The sequence below is a fragment of the Anguilla rostrata genome, chromosome 13 (genome assembly GCF_018555375.3).
Source record: "Anguilla rostrata isolate EN2019 chromosome 13, ASM1855537v3, whole genome shotgun sequence".
Lineage (NCBI taxonomy): Eukaryota > Metazoa > Chordata > Actinopteri > Anguilliformes > Anguillidae > Anguilla > Anguilla rostrata.
The window spans coordinates 14,325,302-14,339,647 of NC_057945.1; the positions used below are offsets into that span (position 1 = coordinate 14,325,302).

The following is a 14,346-nucleotide window of genomic DNA, read 5'->3' on the forward strand; positions in this document are numbered from 1 at the left end:
CAGTGCTCGGAAATGCATAGCAGCTTAAAATATCGCTCCTTACGCACGGAAGATAGAGCCAGGGCTCGATTACACACGGTTATTCTCCAGAACTTTCTTTGTCCGACTAGGCTACGCAATTTACGCTTTGGTTTTATCTACGGTTATACTGAAGGTATAAAGTTGTGTGCAAAGTCCTTTGTGTGGTGTTGATAAGTACAAAGAGCATCATGTTTAGTTTGGGTGTTCTGCTGTTCATAGTATCTCATTTCACTTAGGAGTGCAGTAACTGAGTCTGATGCACTGCACTGCAGCTGAAAATCTATAATGTTACAGTCGACTCTGTTCTGTCACTAAGCTGTGCCTGTAATCAATGGCTTATTGGTGTGGTGGGGAGGGTAAAAAAAGGACATGCAGTGCTCTAAAAGATGGTTTGAATATTCAGCCTTGCACACCTGATAACACTGATATGGAAATATAGCAAAACGAGCCACCTGAAGCTGCATGTTTGACAGAGCTGCACTATCAGGCTCTTCCGCTGACACAGAGGCTGTTGATCTGAACTGGCAGGAGCGACGTCACTCCAGCGGCATGAAAATCCGCCGCAAGACGCAAAGTCGGCTTTTCATTCCCAGGCTCCTGCGTCTCCGGCTCCGAGCCCCAGCCTGGGGGGGGGGGGGGGGGTTCTGCTGACTCAGGGAATAGTGGTAACGCGAGGGCGCCACCCGCATTACTGACGGGAAGAACGCCAGCGGCCGAACAGGCTGGAGCGGCCACCTCCCCCCCGATCTCAGTGAGAACAACAGCTGACTGGGCGACTATTCACACACTGTCAGGGATAACTGCCATATACACACTGTCAGGGATAACTGCCATACACACACTGTCAGGGATAACTGCCATACACACACTGTCAGGGATAACTGCCATACACAAGCTGTCAGGGATAAAGCTCACTCTGAAGTTCCCGCCGCCCCATCCCGCTCTCTCCAGCAGTGGTAGGGCGGTAGGTTTGGGCGGTTTGAGCGGGTAACAGGCAGACAGTGGGGTCCACAGGCTGCGGCCTGGTTCACTGACCCCCGATGTACTCGCGCAGCCAGTGGCACAGAAACTCAAAGGGACGCTTGTGACCGCAGCAGCACGCAGAGAAAGAATCAGAGCCATTGTCCTCTCCACTCCGCCGCAGTTCACAAAATCCCTAACCTCTGACATCATCAGAAGCCTTCACTGCTTAGCAAACAGAGCGCGTTTGTACCTGAGAGCCCACCAATAAAGCCCACAGTATTCATGTGTTTCTCACGCTCACACACACACACACACACACACACACACACACACACACACGCACACACACCAGACAAACACACACACACACACACAGACACACTCACACACAGAAAACACACACACACACACACAGACACACGCACACACACACACACAGACAAACACACACAGACACACACACACACACACGCCACACACAGACACACACACAACACACACACAGGCAGACACACACACACACACACACACACACAGGCAGACACACACACACACACACAGGCAGACACAGACACACACACGTACGCACACACACACACACACACACAGGCAGACACACACACACACACAAGCAGACACACACACACACAGACAGACACAGACACACACACAGACAAACACACACACACATATATTATAATACATAATACATATAGGCCTACATATTATACATAATACATATTATAATACATACATAAATGAATCGTGCAAGATTTGAAGTGATTACTGTGCTTGATATATAAGGTTTTTATGCATACATGCATATGCACGTATGCATGTAAAAAAGAGACACACAGAAAGAGTGAGTGTGTGAGCGCATCGCCGTGCGTATGTAGAAAAATACTTTCTTCGCAACAGGCAGCGCAGCATCATTTTAAATGGACCCACATCACTTTGTGGGACATCATAGCTCTCCAACTAAAGAGCCCTTTCAAAACATCCTGTCCAACCAGACAAGCGGTTTCACTAATGGACCCGGAAACGTTCTGGTCGTTTGCGATCCAGTATCATTACGCTGCAGCCTTAACCAGCTGAAATAACGGCAAGTAAAGGCAAACACAAACGCGTGTCCGATTTTGACTGACTACGGCTTAAACCTGACAAACCTGAGACCTGCTGAAACGAAACGTTTCTACAACAGCTAATGTTTTAAACGGTTTTAACTGCTCTCATAGTTGTGTCCTGCAGCCTGAACTATTCCAAGACAGAAACAAAATGAGCATCTTTCAGCCAAGACTCCGCCTCCCTCTCCTTTTCTGACAGGATGACAAACAGAAGGACAGCGCAATTTCGCCTGACATAAATACGTTACTTACAAACAAATAAATCTTCCTCAACAAATCTCTGCCGTCTTCCAAAATATCAAAACAACTGTCCGCGGTGTGACTGCATTGGAATACCGATGCCAGCGCAGGTTCGGGGTCAATTCGGGCGGCTTTAAGAACCAGGCCGCGGCGGGTCCGTTTCGCGGGCAGAGCGGCTCCTCGCTTTCTGAGCCGGTCCAGACGCGAGAGACGGCGGCTTCCCTCCCTCCACGGCGCGCTCCTGCGACCCAGGCGGGTATAAACGTCGAAGCCGGAGCAGTAACAGAAGCAGCCTGTAGAGGTGTCACTCAGTAATCCTCATCGCTGTGCGTCCGTGGCGACCGGGGGGGGGGGCGTTGGCGGGGCCAGACTGCTACGACATCGCGGCTCGGGTGGGCGTATCGCGCGAGTTTCGACCCGCTCCTTCCCCGGGCCGGCTGCCAGGCGGAGGCATTACTCACCGGCAGCGATACGGATTCCAGGCATGCCTGAGACTGACGCGAAGCTAACACGGCTCTCCCTGCCGAGGCCCAGCGCTATAAAACTACACCAGCCTATCGGACATACAAGGTTTTAACACTTGATATCTGACAACCATACCATCTGCAAATAGAACCCTATAATCATAAACGCAAATTCTAAACAAATTTTGTGTGCGTACAGATTCCTCTGACCCTACCCCCTCTGGTTCCCTGGATACCGAATTAGCCAATCGCTACACCCCATCAGGGACACAGTCTGTCTGAGCAAAAACACTCATAATCCTTTGCGCATTCACGGTCAACACACTGACACAGCCCAGCTACTGAGTTAGCCAGGAAAGGGGCTACAGTGTTCGGTCAAGGGTTCGAACATTACGGTCAGGAGAGTTTCACGCGGCATTAAATACAGCAGTGCTCTGTTCCTGAATCACAGCTCCCACCCTCCCCCCACCTTCACTGGCCTACATGCAGTTAGAGTTAGCAGAGCCCGAGGAAGAGTCCCCACGCTCGTTAATAAATCTCCCGCTCGGCACTCTGGGTGAATCCGACAGATATCAGCATGTGCGCTGCACTCATCGGTTTGCTCATGAGATAAGACAAAATATTTTTGTCTGGTCTCTTCTGATGCTGAGCTGAGATCAGCAGACTTGCAGACTATCTGCCCTGATCTGAGATCAGCAGACTTGCAGTCTACCTGCCCTGATCTGAGATCAGCAGACTTGCAGACTACCTGCCCTGATCTGAGATCAGCAGACTTGCAGACTACCTGCCCTGATCTGAGATCAGCAGACTTGCAGACTACCTGCCCTGATCTGAGATCAGCAGACTTGCAGACTATCTGCCCTGACCTGAGATCAGCAGACTTGCAGACTATCAGCCCTGGTCTCCTCTGGCACATGATCTCAGATCAGCAGGTCTGCGGAGTGCCTGCACCGCACCTCAGGTTAAAAGAACAGACCTTTTTTTGGGCGCAGCTACATTGCTGCATGGAGACTACAAAGGTCAAGTGGCTGACTGATGAAGACGGGCCAGTATTTCATGGGGGAAGAAACGAGCAAAATTATTCTGAGAGGACTCTGTAAATGTTCCCCAGTCGGTCTGCTGCCGAGCGCACGTTCAGCGCGCAGAACCGTACGCTTCCCACGGCCTCTGCTGTTACGGGCCTCTTATAAAAAGCCTAATCGGGCCAACTCATTTAGCCGCGCGTGTTCTTAGAAAGCGCAGCGAGCTAATCTGCGCTCGGGGGCTGATTGGGGTAAGACGGGCCCAGCGCCCGAACACGCACGGGGGGGGCGAGCTCGCACCCGTCCGGCAGGCGCTCCGGGCAGGTCGGGTAAGCGGCGACGGCTCAAAGGCCGTCTGCGCTCGATAGGGCTCGCCGCGCACGTACTCCTGACCGGATTAGCCACCCGAAATCAGATTAGACCCCAGCGAGCGGCTTTCTCTTTCTCACGGTGGCAAAACGGAATAAACAAAAGCAGCGCGCTGTGCGCAGACCTCGCCGGGACCGGGAGGGCCCGAGAGCGCCGGCCCGCCCGGCCGCGTCCGAATTCAGCCTGGCGCTGTGCGCCGCGTAGACGCGGCTCAAAGCTACCTCCTCCCCGGCTTGGGCAGTTCACCGCGCTGCCGTTCGGCCTAAGCGCTGGAAAGACGACGCGGGGGCGCGCGAGAAAATGGAAGGACGCGCTAATCGAGCCGGTTACATCATTTAATGACATTTATTTGGCAGACGCTTTTATCCAAAGCGACGTACAAAAAGTGCATTTCATGGTCGTAGACAAGTGCTAAACACAGGTTCGATGAGGTACAATACTTATTATGTACAGCTATTTCTAGCCAAGAACACAGTTTAGTTCACACAGTGAACACTATTCAGACCTAACCTCTGCAAAGCCGACTAGGCAGAAAAATAAGCTACAGTATTAGGACAAATACTAATTACAAAAAAGTGCTGGGATGGGGCAACATGTAACAAGTGTCATGAAAAGGGGGGGGGGGGATTTAGAGTGAAATATAGGCTACAGCGTGGTGGTAGTTAATCTAGGTATAGTCTGAAGAGATGAGTCTTCAGGCCACGGCGGAAGATGGGTAGTGAGGGGGAGGTTCGAAGAGGGACGGGGAGCTCGTTCCACTGGGGAGCTAGGGTGGAGAAGCTCTGCCGCAGAGCGGAGTGGTCAAGCAGGCACACAGGATCGAATCATGTCCTGCCAGTAGATGGGGGCTGTCCTGTTGGCTGCAGTGTAGGCGAGGGTCAGGGCTTTGAACCCCCTCTGAAACGTCGGCAAACGTTACGGCCCTCTCTCTCTCGCCCTCTCTCTCTCTCTCGCCCTCTCTCTCTCTCTCTCTCTCTCTCTCTCTCTCTCTCGCTCGCTCGCCCTCTCCGGCTCCCTGTCACTCACTCGCCTCCCTCTCCCGGGGGCCCCGGGCTGAATCCGCGGTGGTGAGGAGAAGCGATTACAGAGTCGCTGACAGGCTAATGATGGTGACACGGCGGCACGGCCAGCCGGCGGCGTCGGAATGCCAGCCCCGCCGCTCACGCTCGCATTCCGCCCGCTCAGCTGCCGCTCCCGCCGACAAGCGCCCATTTCACACCTGCTCGTGACCCGGGGGGCGGGGCTGGGGGAGGAGCAGCTCACACACTATGCTGTATGGGGGCGGGGCTGGGGGAGGAGCAGCTCACACACTGTCTGCTGTATGGGGGCGGGGCTGGGGGAGGAGCAGCTCACACACTGTCTGCTGTATGGGGGCGGGAGGGGGAGACTTACACACTGTCTGTAGCACAGGGGTGGGGGGGGGTGGGGGGGGGGGTGCAGGTGAACACACAGACAGACAGGGGATGGGATGGGGTCAGACAGGGGCCGTCTCACAGACTGCAGACTGTCACTCAAACAGAAATACCGGCCAAGGGGGGCCGACGTGACAGGGGCCACAGAGTCCTCCCCCAATAAAAACTGTGCAGTAGGCCGTGTCACCACATTTCTGGTGTGCTGAAGAAAGTCCTAAAACGGCTTCAAAATCCCCAAAAATCCCATGGTTAGCAATTTCAATCCAGAGTCAAACCCAGAACTCTCTTTAGTCCAATGGAATCAGGTTTCTAACAGCACCATTAAAAAAAAAAAGGACACAAAGCTTTTCCAGATAACCTCCACAGTCTCTCAATGAAAATTCCATCCCTTTAGACCACCTGCATCAAAATGTCCTTTTCACGATCAATCAAGCACCTGAAATTAATTTGACATTTCGGGGGTCCAGGGGTTTCCCTTTCGAGCCACCTCGTGACCAGAGGCAGGGGCTCCCTGTAACTCAGAGCCGTACGCTCGGCGAGGCTGTTTACAGCGGCCATTCCGTGCCTTTTATGGCATAATAAACCATGCTCCAAGATGGTGTCAACGCGTCACTTGAAGCCTGAGCAGTCTGAGTGCGCTTTAGTGCCTACCTAACACGGAGCGCTCGCCAGCGCAGATGAAAGGCGGCGTCTTCACGGAGGGGAAGGGGGGGGTGCTGGAACGGGCTGCCGTATGTCTTCAGAGCAGGAGGCGCCGCGTTGAGAAAGATGTGATTTTTCTCGCGTTCTCCTTTTGCGCACGGAAAAAAATATTTCCTTCTGCTCGCTCTGTCGAGAGCCAGGAAAGCGGTGGGAAAACGCTGAATTATGTCACTTTCTGAGAAACGGTAATTTTATGGTTTTATTTTTTTACGACCGTCATTATGGTACCATCTCGCACCCGAGCAGCGCCACCCGCTTCGCCGCCGCACGCCGAAGCGGCCAGGCAGAGACCCAGAAGGCATTTCACCGCTTTTACGCGTGGGCACAGACAGCAGCCCCGACTCCATGCCAACCGTGTATTTAAGGGACAGTCACGGCTGAGCTTAGGGACCGGTGTGAAACTCCGACTCCCTTTAAAAACAGAAAAAACACATCCACAGAAAAAACGCATCTATGGTCTAGAGAACACTGACATAACTTAAGATAACACAACATAATGACGAGAACAGGGCATTCAGCCCAGCAATACTCGTCACTTTTCTGTCTAAATTTACCTGCTCTGATTACCTTATGACTAGACAGTATCTAACACTGTAACAAGCCTAGTCTTGAAAATCGCCAGAGTCTCTAATACATGAATAAACATGCAGTAGAGACTAAAGCCGCGTTTCCACCGCAGGAACTATACCCCGGAACTAGGAACCTTTTGAGGAACTCAGTGCGTTTCCACCGCAGGAACTAGGGTCTAAATTTAGTTCTGGGGGCTTTGTTTTACCCCCCAAAACGTTCCTGCTCGGGGGGTAGTACTTTCCGAAAGTACAGGAACCTTTTGGGTGGAGCTTGCAGCGCTGAACATTTCTGATTGGTCGAGTACTCGTAGCATTTGTGTTGTATTTATTTTCCGCCATTACCCGCCATGTTTGAAAATATGCAGCGGCAAACCAATTTATTTTCATAATAACAAATCAAACTTGTATGTTATGCGGCGCAGTAGCCTACTTTTGGTTATAGCCTGTCAACGTCTTGGAATTATAACGTGTGCTCTTCTGTTCTTTTCTTGCTTTAGTATTCGTTTTATAAAATTCTAAGCATTCGTGCTGGGACAGCATATTACGTAGGCTACCAAAACATTCAAACGGATTAATTCGGTTGCTGAATATTTTCTTCCGGATTTTCTTTGTTAGCCCGTTGTAATTGACTCAAAACGTTTGATACAGTTATGTGAGGTATGCGGTAGTTCTGCATAATTAACATTGGTGATACAGTACAAGCAAACTGGAAATCACCTTCCGCACTTTTTATCCGGGTAAAATAACAGTAGTTCTAGTAATCTTCCCTTTAGCTTTTTCAGACTGCCGTAATTTTACTCAATTTTACTGCCATTTTTCAATTCCACGAAAAGACCAGGAAGACTATGGACTCATTTATGGTGCATGGTTCGCATCTGGAGGGAACACTTCGCTGCTCGGCTAGCAGTAACTTCGAAGGAAAGCAAACGGTGGCTGTACCACTACTAATTTACATTTTACAAGTCCGAGTTTTCGTTCTATTCTTGTCATTTTGCGATTAGCCTATATGGAATTGACGACGAGAAAGTAATAAAACAGCAAATTGTTTACAACGTGTGCATGTTTTCTGCTGTTAATGAATGTGTTTGAGAGGATATATGAAAATCAATAAATACAAAAGTAACCATATATAGTCATTGTTGGTAACCCGTTGTATATAAGTGGAATAAACCCCTCCGGGCTGTCCCGGTTATTAGAAAATAATGTAGGCTACTTCGGTGGTAATATGGGGTTACAGAAGAAATCATATGACAGATGGACCGACGACAACGTCAGTGGACTAATTTGCCTAATCTTCGCGGTACTTTAGACCCCGGTGGAAACGCAGACAACCATTGGCTGAAGGAACCTTTTAGTTCCTGGTAACGTAGTTCCTGGGACTGAAAGTTCCGGGTAATTTTGGTGGAAACGCGGCTTAAGATACTGTACGTAACTCAGAGGTTGCAGGTTCAAATCCAACATGGGGCACTGTTGTCCCACAAGGCTCGAAGGTACAAAAGGGTACTCAACCTCAATTGCTTCAGGAAATAAAGTGTATAAACTTGCACTGAGGAGCTTGGGGCTTAACAAATAATGAAAGTAACGTAAACAGGAGGACTAAAGCAGATATTTAACTGGGGTGCGAGGGGATGGGGAGATGAAAGGGCTGAGAATGTATGCAGGGCACACGCTGGTGTTCCAGGTTTAAGGGCTCGGGAAAGGCTTCCACCTGTTCCCTCCTGTTCCCTCCTGTTCCCTCCAGCCTCCTCGCGGGCAGCTTGCGTAGCGAGTCACACCGGCCACACGGGGCTCCGTTCGTCTTTCTGTCTTTTCGCAGACGCGCCGAATGCGAAACCTTGGGCGGGTCGAAAAAAACAAACAAAAAAAAACCAACCGGGACGAGTCTGGCGACGCTCGGGGTCAGGCGTGGAGCGACTGGAGGAAGGATCCTCGCGCTGACTCAGAGCGTGACGCGTTGGGCTCCGCCCGGGCCTCTCCCGCGGGTGTACTGAGGTGTACTACACCCCCCCCCACGCTGACAGGCCCGGACCTCCCCTCCCCTCCGTTCCTCAGGGCGGGAAAGGAAGCGCTTTTGGCGGTGGTGCGGGGCTCAGCAGGGCTCAGCAGGATGTTTGGTGCTGCGAGGGGCACCGGTCACGTGGGACATGAGCACAGCCCTCCCAGCTGTCAGGGCCTCGCCTGAGCGAAGCATGACCGCTGGAGGGCGGGTATGACCGCCACCTGACCGCGGTGCGTCCAATCTGGAGGGGGGGGGGGGGGCAGGGTGCTAGACTGGGGTGTGACTGCAGCGTAACAGATTCTTGGCGCTATAGTTGTGGCATGTCAGAGTGTCAGCGGAGTATGACCACAGGGCAACCAATTCGGGGGTAATCTTGCTCTGGGTGCTAGAGCAAGATACGACTACAGACTGACAGTGATTACCCAAGCACACAAAAAAAACCCAAAAAAAACTTGAGCCGCATTTCCACTGCAGTCAACAGAACTTCAACAAGCACCCGCCAAGTTTTTAAAGGGCTGAGCCCGTTTCTTACCCAAGGTGCCACTTTCGCTGGTCTGCGCAGAGCTCTTAAAAGCCGGAAGGCCGAGGGGGCGGAGCTGGGCGGCACGCCGAGTCCGAGCCCCGTCTGCCTGTATCCGGAGAAGTCAGCCGAGAGCCGCCAGACGAATCCCGCGGAACACGCCGGATTGGGCGGACGCCCCGGTGCTTCAGCCCGGAAGCCGGACGACGCCAGCTCCCCCCCCGTGACAGAGAGCGGGTAACGGAGGGCTGCGTCGCGCACACAGTCCGCGGCCGCGAGGCCTGCTGGGACGGCCCCGCGCGGGAGCCTTCAGCACCCGGGGAGGAGGGCACCGGGGGGAAGGCCTCGCGCCGAAACGGGCTGGGGAAACACCGGGACTGCACCGGCCGCTTTCAGACCTGGGACTGCCGCTAAGAGCCGGCCCCTCCCCTCCACACCGTAACCTGGAAACCACCGCCCCTCCTCATGAATACTGACACTCAGAAAACAGCGCTTGTGCCTCTTCCTACAGCGTTAAAAAGGGTCGATGCCCAGTGAGGAATTCTGTACAGCGTCACTTTGGTATGTGGGAAACCGCGAGGCTTCATTCTGCAGCGGCCTGCTTAACCCGCCGCACAGCTTTTGTAACACTGCGCTAATGACCAGTCTGAGGAGTCAACGCCGCCGTCCCGAAGGGTCTCGCATGGCGTAAATTACAGTGATCGCGCTGCGCCTGCCAATCAGAAAGGGCCACATTAAAACTCCATGGAAACGGTTGTCGGGCGCCCTTTCAGGACTCCCACGAAACAGACGAGTTTGGTTTCACCGCAGTTCCATGTTTGACGTCAGGACTTCCTCATGCTCAGTTCGGCCGCCTCCCTTCATTGGGAAACCAAAGAGCTGCTTCTCTGCATCCAAAACAGAATGAAGAGGAAGTGTGGTGGGGGGGGGAACTCAGGACACGAGGTAAAAACTCAGCCTGGACCCAAGGCTAAGCCTAACTCCTAGGACCCCACTGTCAACTTTGAGACATGCGGTGGCTGACACTAAGAGGAAACGACTGGGTAAATAACGCAATGCAAACGTGGGGCGTGCTACTCGAAACAAAGCACCACGGCAGTTAGAGTGAATCGGGCCTGGGGTTTTAGAGTGATGCAACCACCTGTGCAGCCAGCTGGGCTGTTAAATTACCGAGAAACCGTGTTTAAAAACTCCTCAAAATGGCTGCTGCGCATTACCACAAAGCAAACAGCCAAAAACTCCTAAGCTTCAGTCTCCCCTACAGTACCCGGCAGAAGAATCTTCAGTCCTCTGAGCAGATAATTACAGTAATGAGCCGTTCGCTGTAAGGGCGGCTGATCTTTGCCTCCGGCTTCCCACGCCAAACGATTATACCGCCATACCGCTATTCGCTCCTGGTCTTACGACTCCTGGGGAAAAAACGGAGGCTACAGGAGCAGCAGTTCAACAGGCAGTGAGATTTATAACCACAGTTAAAGTGCAGGGATAGCTTTAGGGCTAGGAACAACGCGGCTACATCCCCCAGTCATACTAGGAGTCAGAGAACATCGGAACTGGCCGTCGACCGAGAAGCTTTTAGAGAGAGGATCGTTGGCAATGGAGATCCGGTTCCACGCACCACATCGGCCTGGGAGTCAACCCTTCGCCCCCGGCCGCCGGCTGGCAGAACGAGCGAGACAAACAGGCCAGTCAGCACGCGCGCCGTCGGAAGGGAGACGAGGCGTTTCCTCCTCGCCCGCGATTACATCCTCCAAATGACATCTCGAGCGTCCGGGGGGAGGGAGCCGGGTTTCACGCGCCCAATGACTAATCGGTCGCCGCGGACGTTACGCGCGGCTTCCCGAAGAAGTCCCGGACCTCTGAGTGCTCCTGGGAGCCACGGGCGGAGCCGTCCCAACCAGGGGTTGCCAAACCGCGGGCGGAGGCAGCGGTCCAGGCAGGCCGTGAGATGACAAACGGAAAAACAAAACAGAGGAACACCACTTCCGCTGACGTTCGCACAGGCCAAATGAGATGCAGTGCTGCGTGTGCATACAGACGTGTGGCTGCTCTGACAGACAGAACTCAGCACACTCGACCACAGGCTAGGGTACCGGGGGGGGGCTGAGCGCATTTCCTCGCTAAGCGGGCGGCGCGCTGAGCTCAGAGCTAAACCCCGTCCGGCCCGTTCGCACGCCCACGCGCCCCAGAACGTTTCCGCCGCTCTGCCGGCTGCCGGCGCCGCCACGCCTCCGCTACGCGTCTCGGTCTTCTGCCGCGCGACTCGGCGACGCCTGACGCAACAACGGCGCAACAGCTCGCCGTCTGTGGAGTACACCGGCGGGCCCGGGACATGATCTCACTGAGACGCCCCCCGCCTACCCTCCCTCCCACCAGTCCCCGGACAAACCTCAAGCAAATTCGGGTTTGACTTGTTGTCATGGCGGCGGCGAAACCAGCTGGATGACTGAATGACTGACGGCAGAGAGGCACTGCAGGCACGCGGCCGTGGGCGGGGACACCTGCGGGCGGGCTTCAGTCACGCTCGACCCCAAGGCGCACATTCCTGCGCGCTGTCCTCAGGTACGAACGGGAAGCCTGCCGCTGCTGAGTCAGAAGCTGCTTCGGGATCCTGCTCTCGCCCAAGCAGCACGCTCTGAAAGGGTGTGGCTTCCTTCCTCCCGTTCCGCCCGCCTCCCCTCCAGGCGTGGCGTGACGCTCCGCTGCGGAATGCTCGCCGCTGGCCCCGCCTAGCGGACGGGGAGGAGTTGGCGATCTCTTCGCGGATCCCCTTTTCGCTACCGCCTCCGCGGGGTGAAGCGGATGGGGCGGGGCAAAGCGAGGGTTTGTGGGTAAGGACCCGCGGTTTGCGAATGGCGACGCAATACGGGTGTCGCGACTGAAAGAGCGTCCGTTCCTTAAGCGCCGGCGTCCTGTTAGCGATGTGGGACGGCTGACGCCCCCCGCCCCCATTTGCTCTGAAGCACATTCTAGAGGGCCAAAATGGCAAGAAACTGTTGCTGCTAAAATTCTAATTGGTTGGTGTAAGGAGCTATGCAAGCATGGAGTGGCATCTTCTTTGCACAATAAAAATTGTGCTTAATTTTGTTTGATAAATGTGAGACTGTAGGGGGTATAAGGCCACACAGTGGGTAAATCATTCACTCTGCACAGATGCAAACTGCACACGAGCCCACATCACTCTCAGGTTTAATATAGCACCTCTGGGTCAGCCCACCGAGTCATAAATAAAAAGTGTCGGCACTCTTAGTGAAACTGCACAATGGTAAAAATTACTGTGGTGTATTTCTCCCTCTAAGCCCTGGAATGAGGTAAGAATGATCCAGAAGCATCCTCATCTGAACGTAATGACAGTGTGTCAAACGAACGGTACCCTGCACATCACTTTTAATGGCTAGCAGTCGACATGTTAAGACGTCGTTGGCAGACCGGTACGCTCTGGGTAACCACGACGACTAATGGCTATCCCATGATGCTTCGGGAGAGCTCAATCTCGCTGGCCTGCTGTCACCGTGAGGAAAAACTCTCGCGAAGAGGCTTTTAAACAATGTCCTCTGCAAGACGCTCCAGCAGGGTCGCGGTGGAACCCGCTTAATTATTGATCTGGCACTCGGAGCATTAAACAAACCCGCGAGAGCGAGGCCGCTGTCCTATCTAAGTGGAAATAATGCACCTGGAAGAAAAATAACAGACAGAAATAGCCACCAGGCTTAATTCCCATGACTCAAGATGGAAGGGATGCGCTCGGCAAATCTGTATTTATCGCTACGGCGCAACATCTGCTATTCCACACGCGGCGAAGCTCTTCTGGCACCGTTAATATCAGCCGAGAGCAAATCTAATCATCTGTCCTCGTCCGATCCTGCCTCCGCCAGTTTTCACTGCCCCACGCAAAAATGTATTTGACACCACGCATGCCAAATGATCAGCGGCAAAAGAAACCGACAGGAACCGTTCATTGAGAATCTTCCATGGCGAGTGCGAGCGCGAAAATACAATATTCGAACCGTGTGGAAATCCAGCGCTGAAAGCGGTTTTTCCACGAGCCTTCCCCAGATATGGCAGTCTGCCAGAAATGAGAAAATCTTCCACCAGACTCAAGCCCCCGCTCGACAATAAAGCGTTTAATACTGAAATGAATTCAAGCTTTCAGCTTCGCTTTTCTTTATTCACAGATCATTTTGTTGTCCGTATAGCACACGCTGCTCAAAAGAATACTTCTGAAGTCATGCAGAAAGCAGTAACACTTAAGGTTATCCATTTTTAAAGGTTCAAAAAAGAGAGGGGGGGGGGGGGGGGTTCACAGCAAACCCGTTACAGACCCGCTAAGTGTGTTCTGTAATGTTCATTATTACGTGCACACTATTACGGCTCTTTATATATCATTATTTAGACTAGGCTACTCTAGCCTATATAATGCAAGATTCCGGAAAATATAATGAAATGAAATGATAGCAAATCCACTTAAACGGAAAATATACTATAATAATGTGGTCTTCAGAGAGCAGGATATGTTTGTGCCTATGTGCAGTCTGCAGAGAGAAACAGCATAAGCACAGGGCATGTGGTAGGCCTGCTAATTCCTTAAGCTCTCTGGGGAAGCACTCAAGAGCTGCTTCTTGTCAATAACATCAAGCAGGCTAATGGAGCAACAACGCTTCCCTAGTCTCAACTGCCCACACAGACATCAGTTTAAAATGTGACTGCATGCAAACACTGGGGGATGGTAAACCATGAAGATTGTATTATAGCCACGTAAAATTGACGGTACAGAAATTTTCTGGGTTCATTTCAGCTTTTCAATATCCAGCAAAGGTTTCCGTTCCAAAACGGTTATCCCTCAACTGCACTACAAGTGTTAAAACTGTGACTTGATTTATTCCCCATACAAGAATTGCTCATTTTAATTTCCTGGTCTGTGCAATACTAATGGTTTTTCTT

At 52.6% G+C, this 14,346-nt stretch overlaps 1 protein-coding gene across 6 annotated transcripts in view; it reads right to left on the bottom strand.

Annotated features, from left to right (window-relative positions):
* dlgap4b (discs, large (Drosophila) homolog-associated protein 4b) overlaps positions 1–14,346 on the bottom strand; it is a 165,917-nt gene that overhangs the window by 11,120 nt on the left and 140,451 nt on the right. The window lies entirely within an intron of this gene.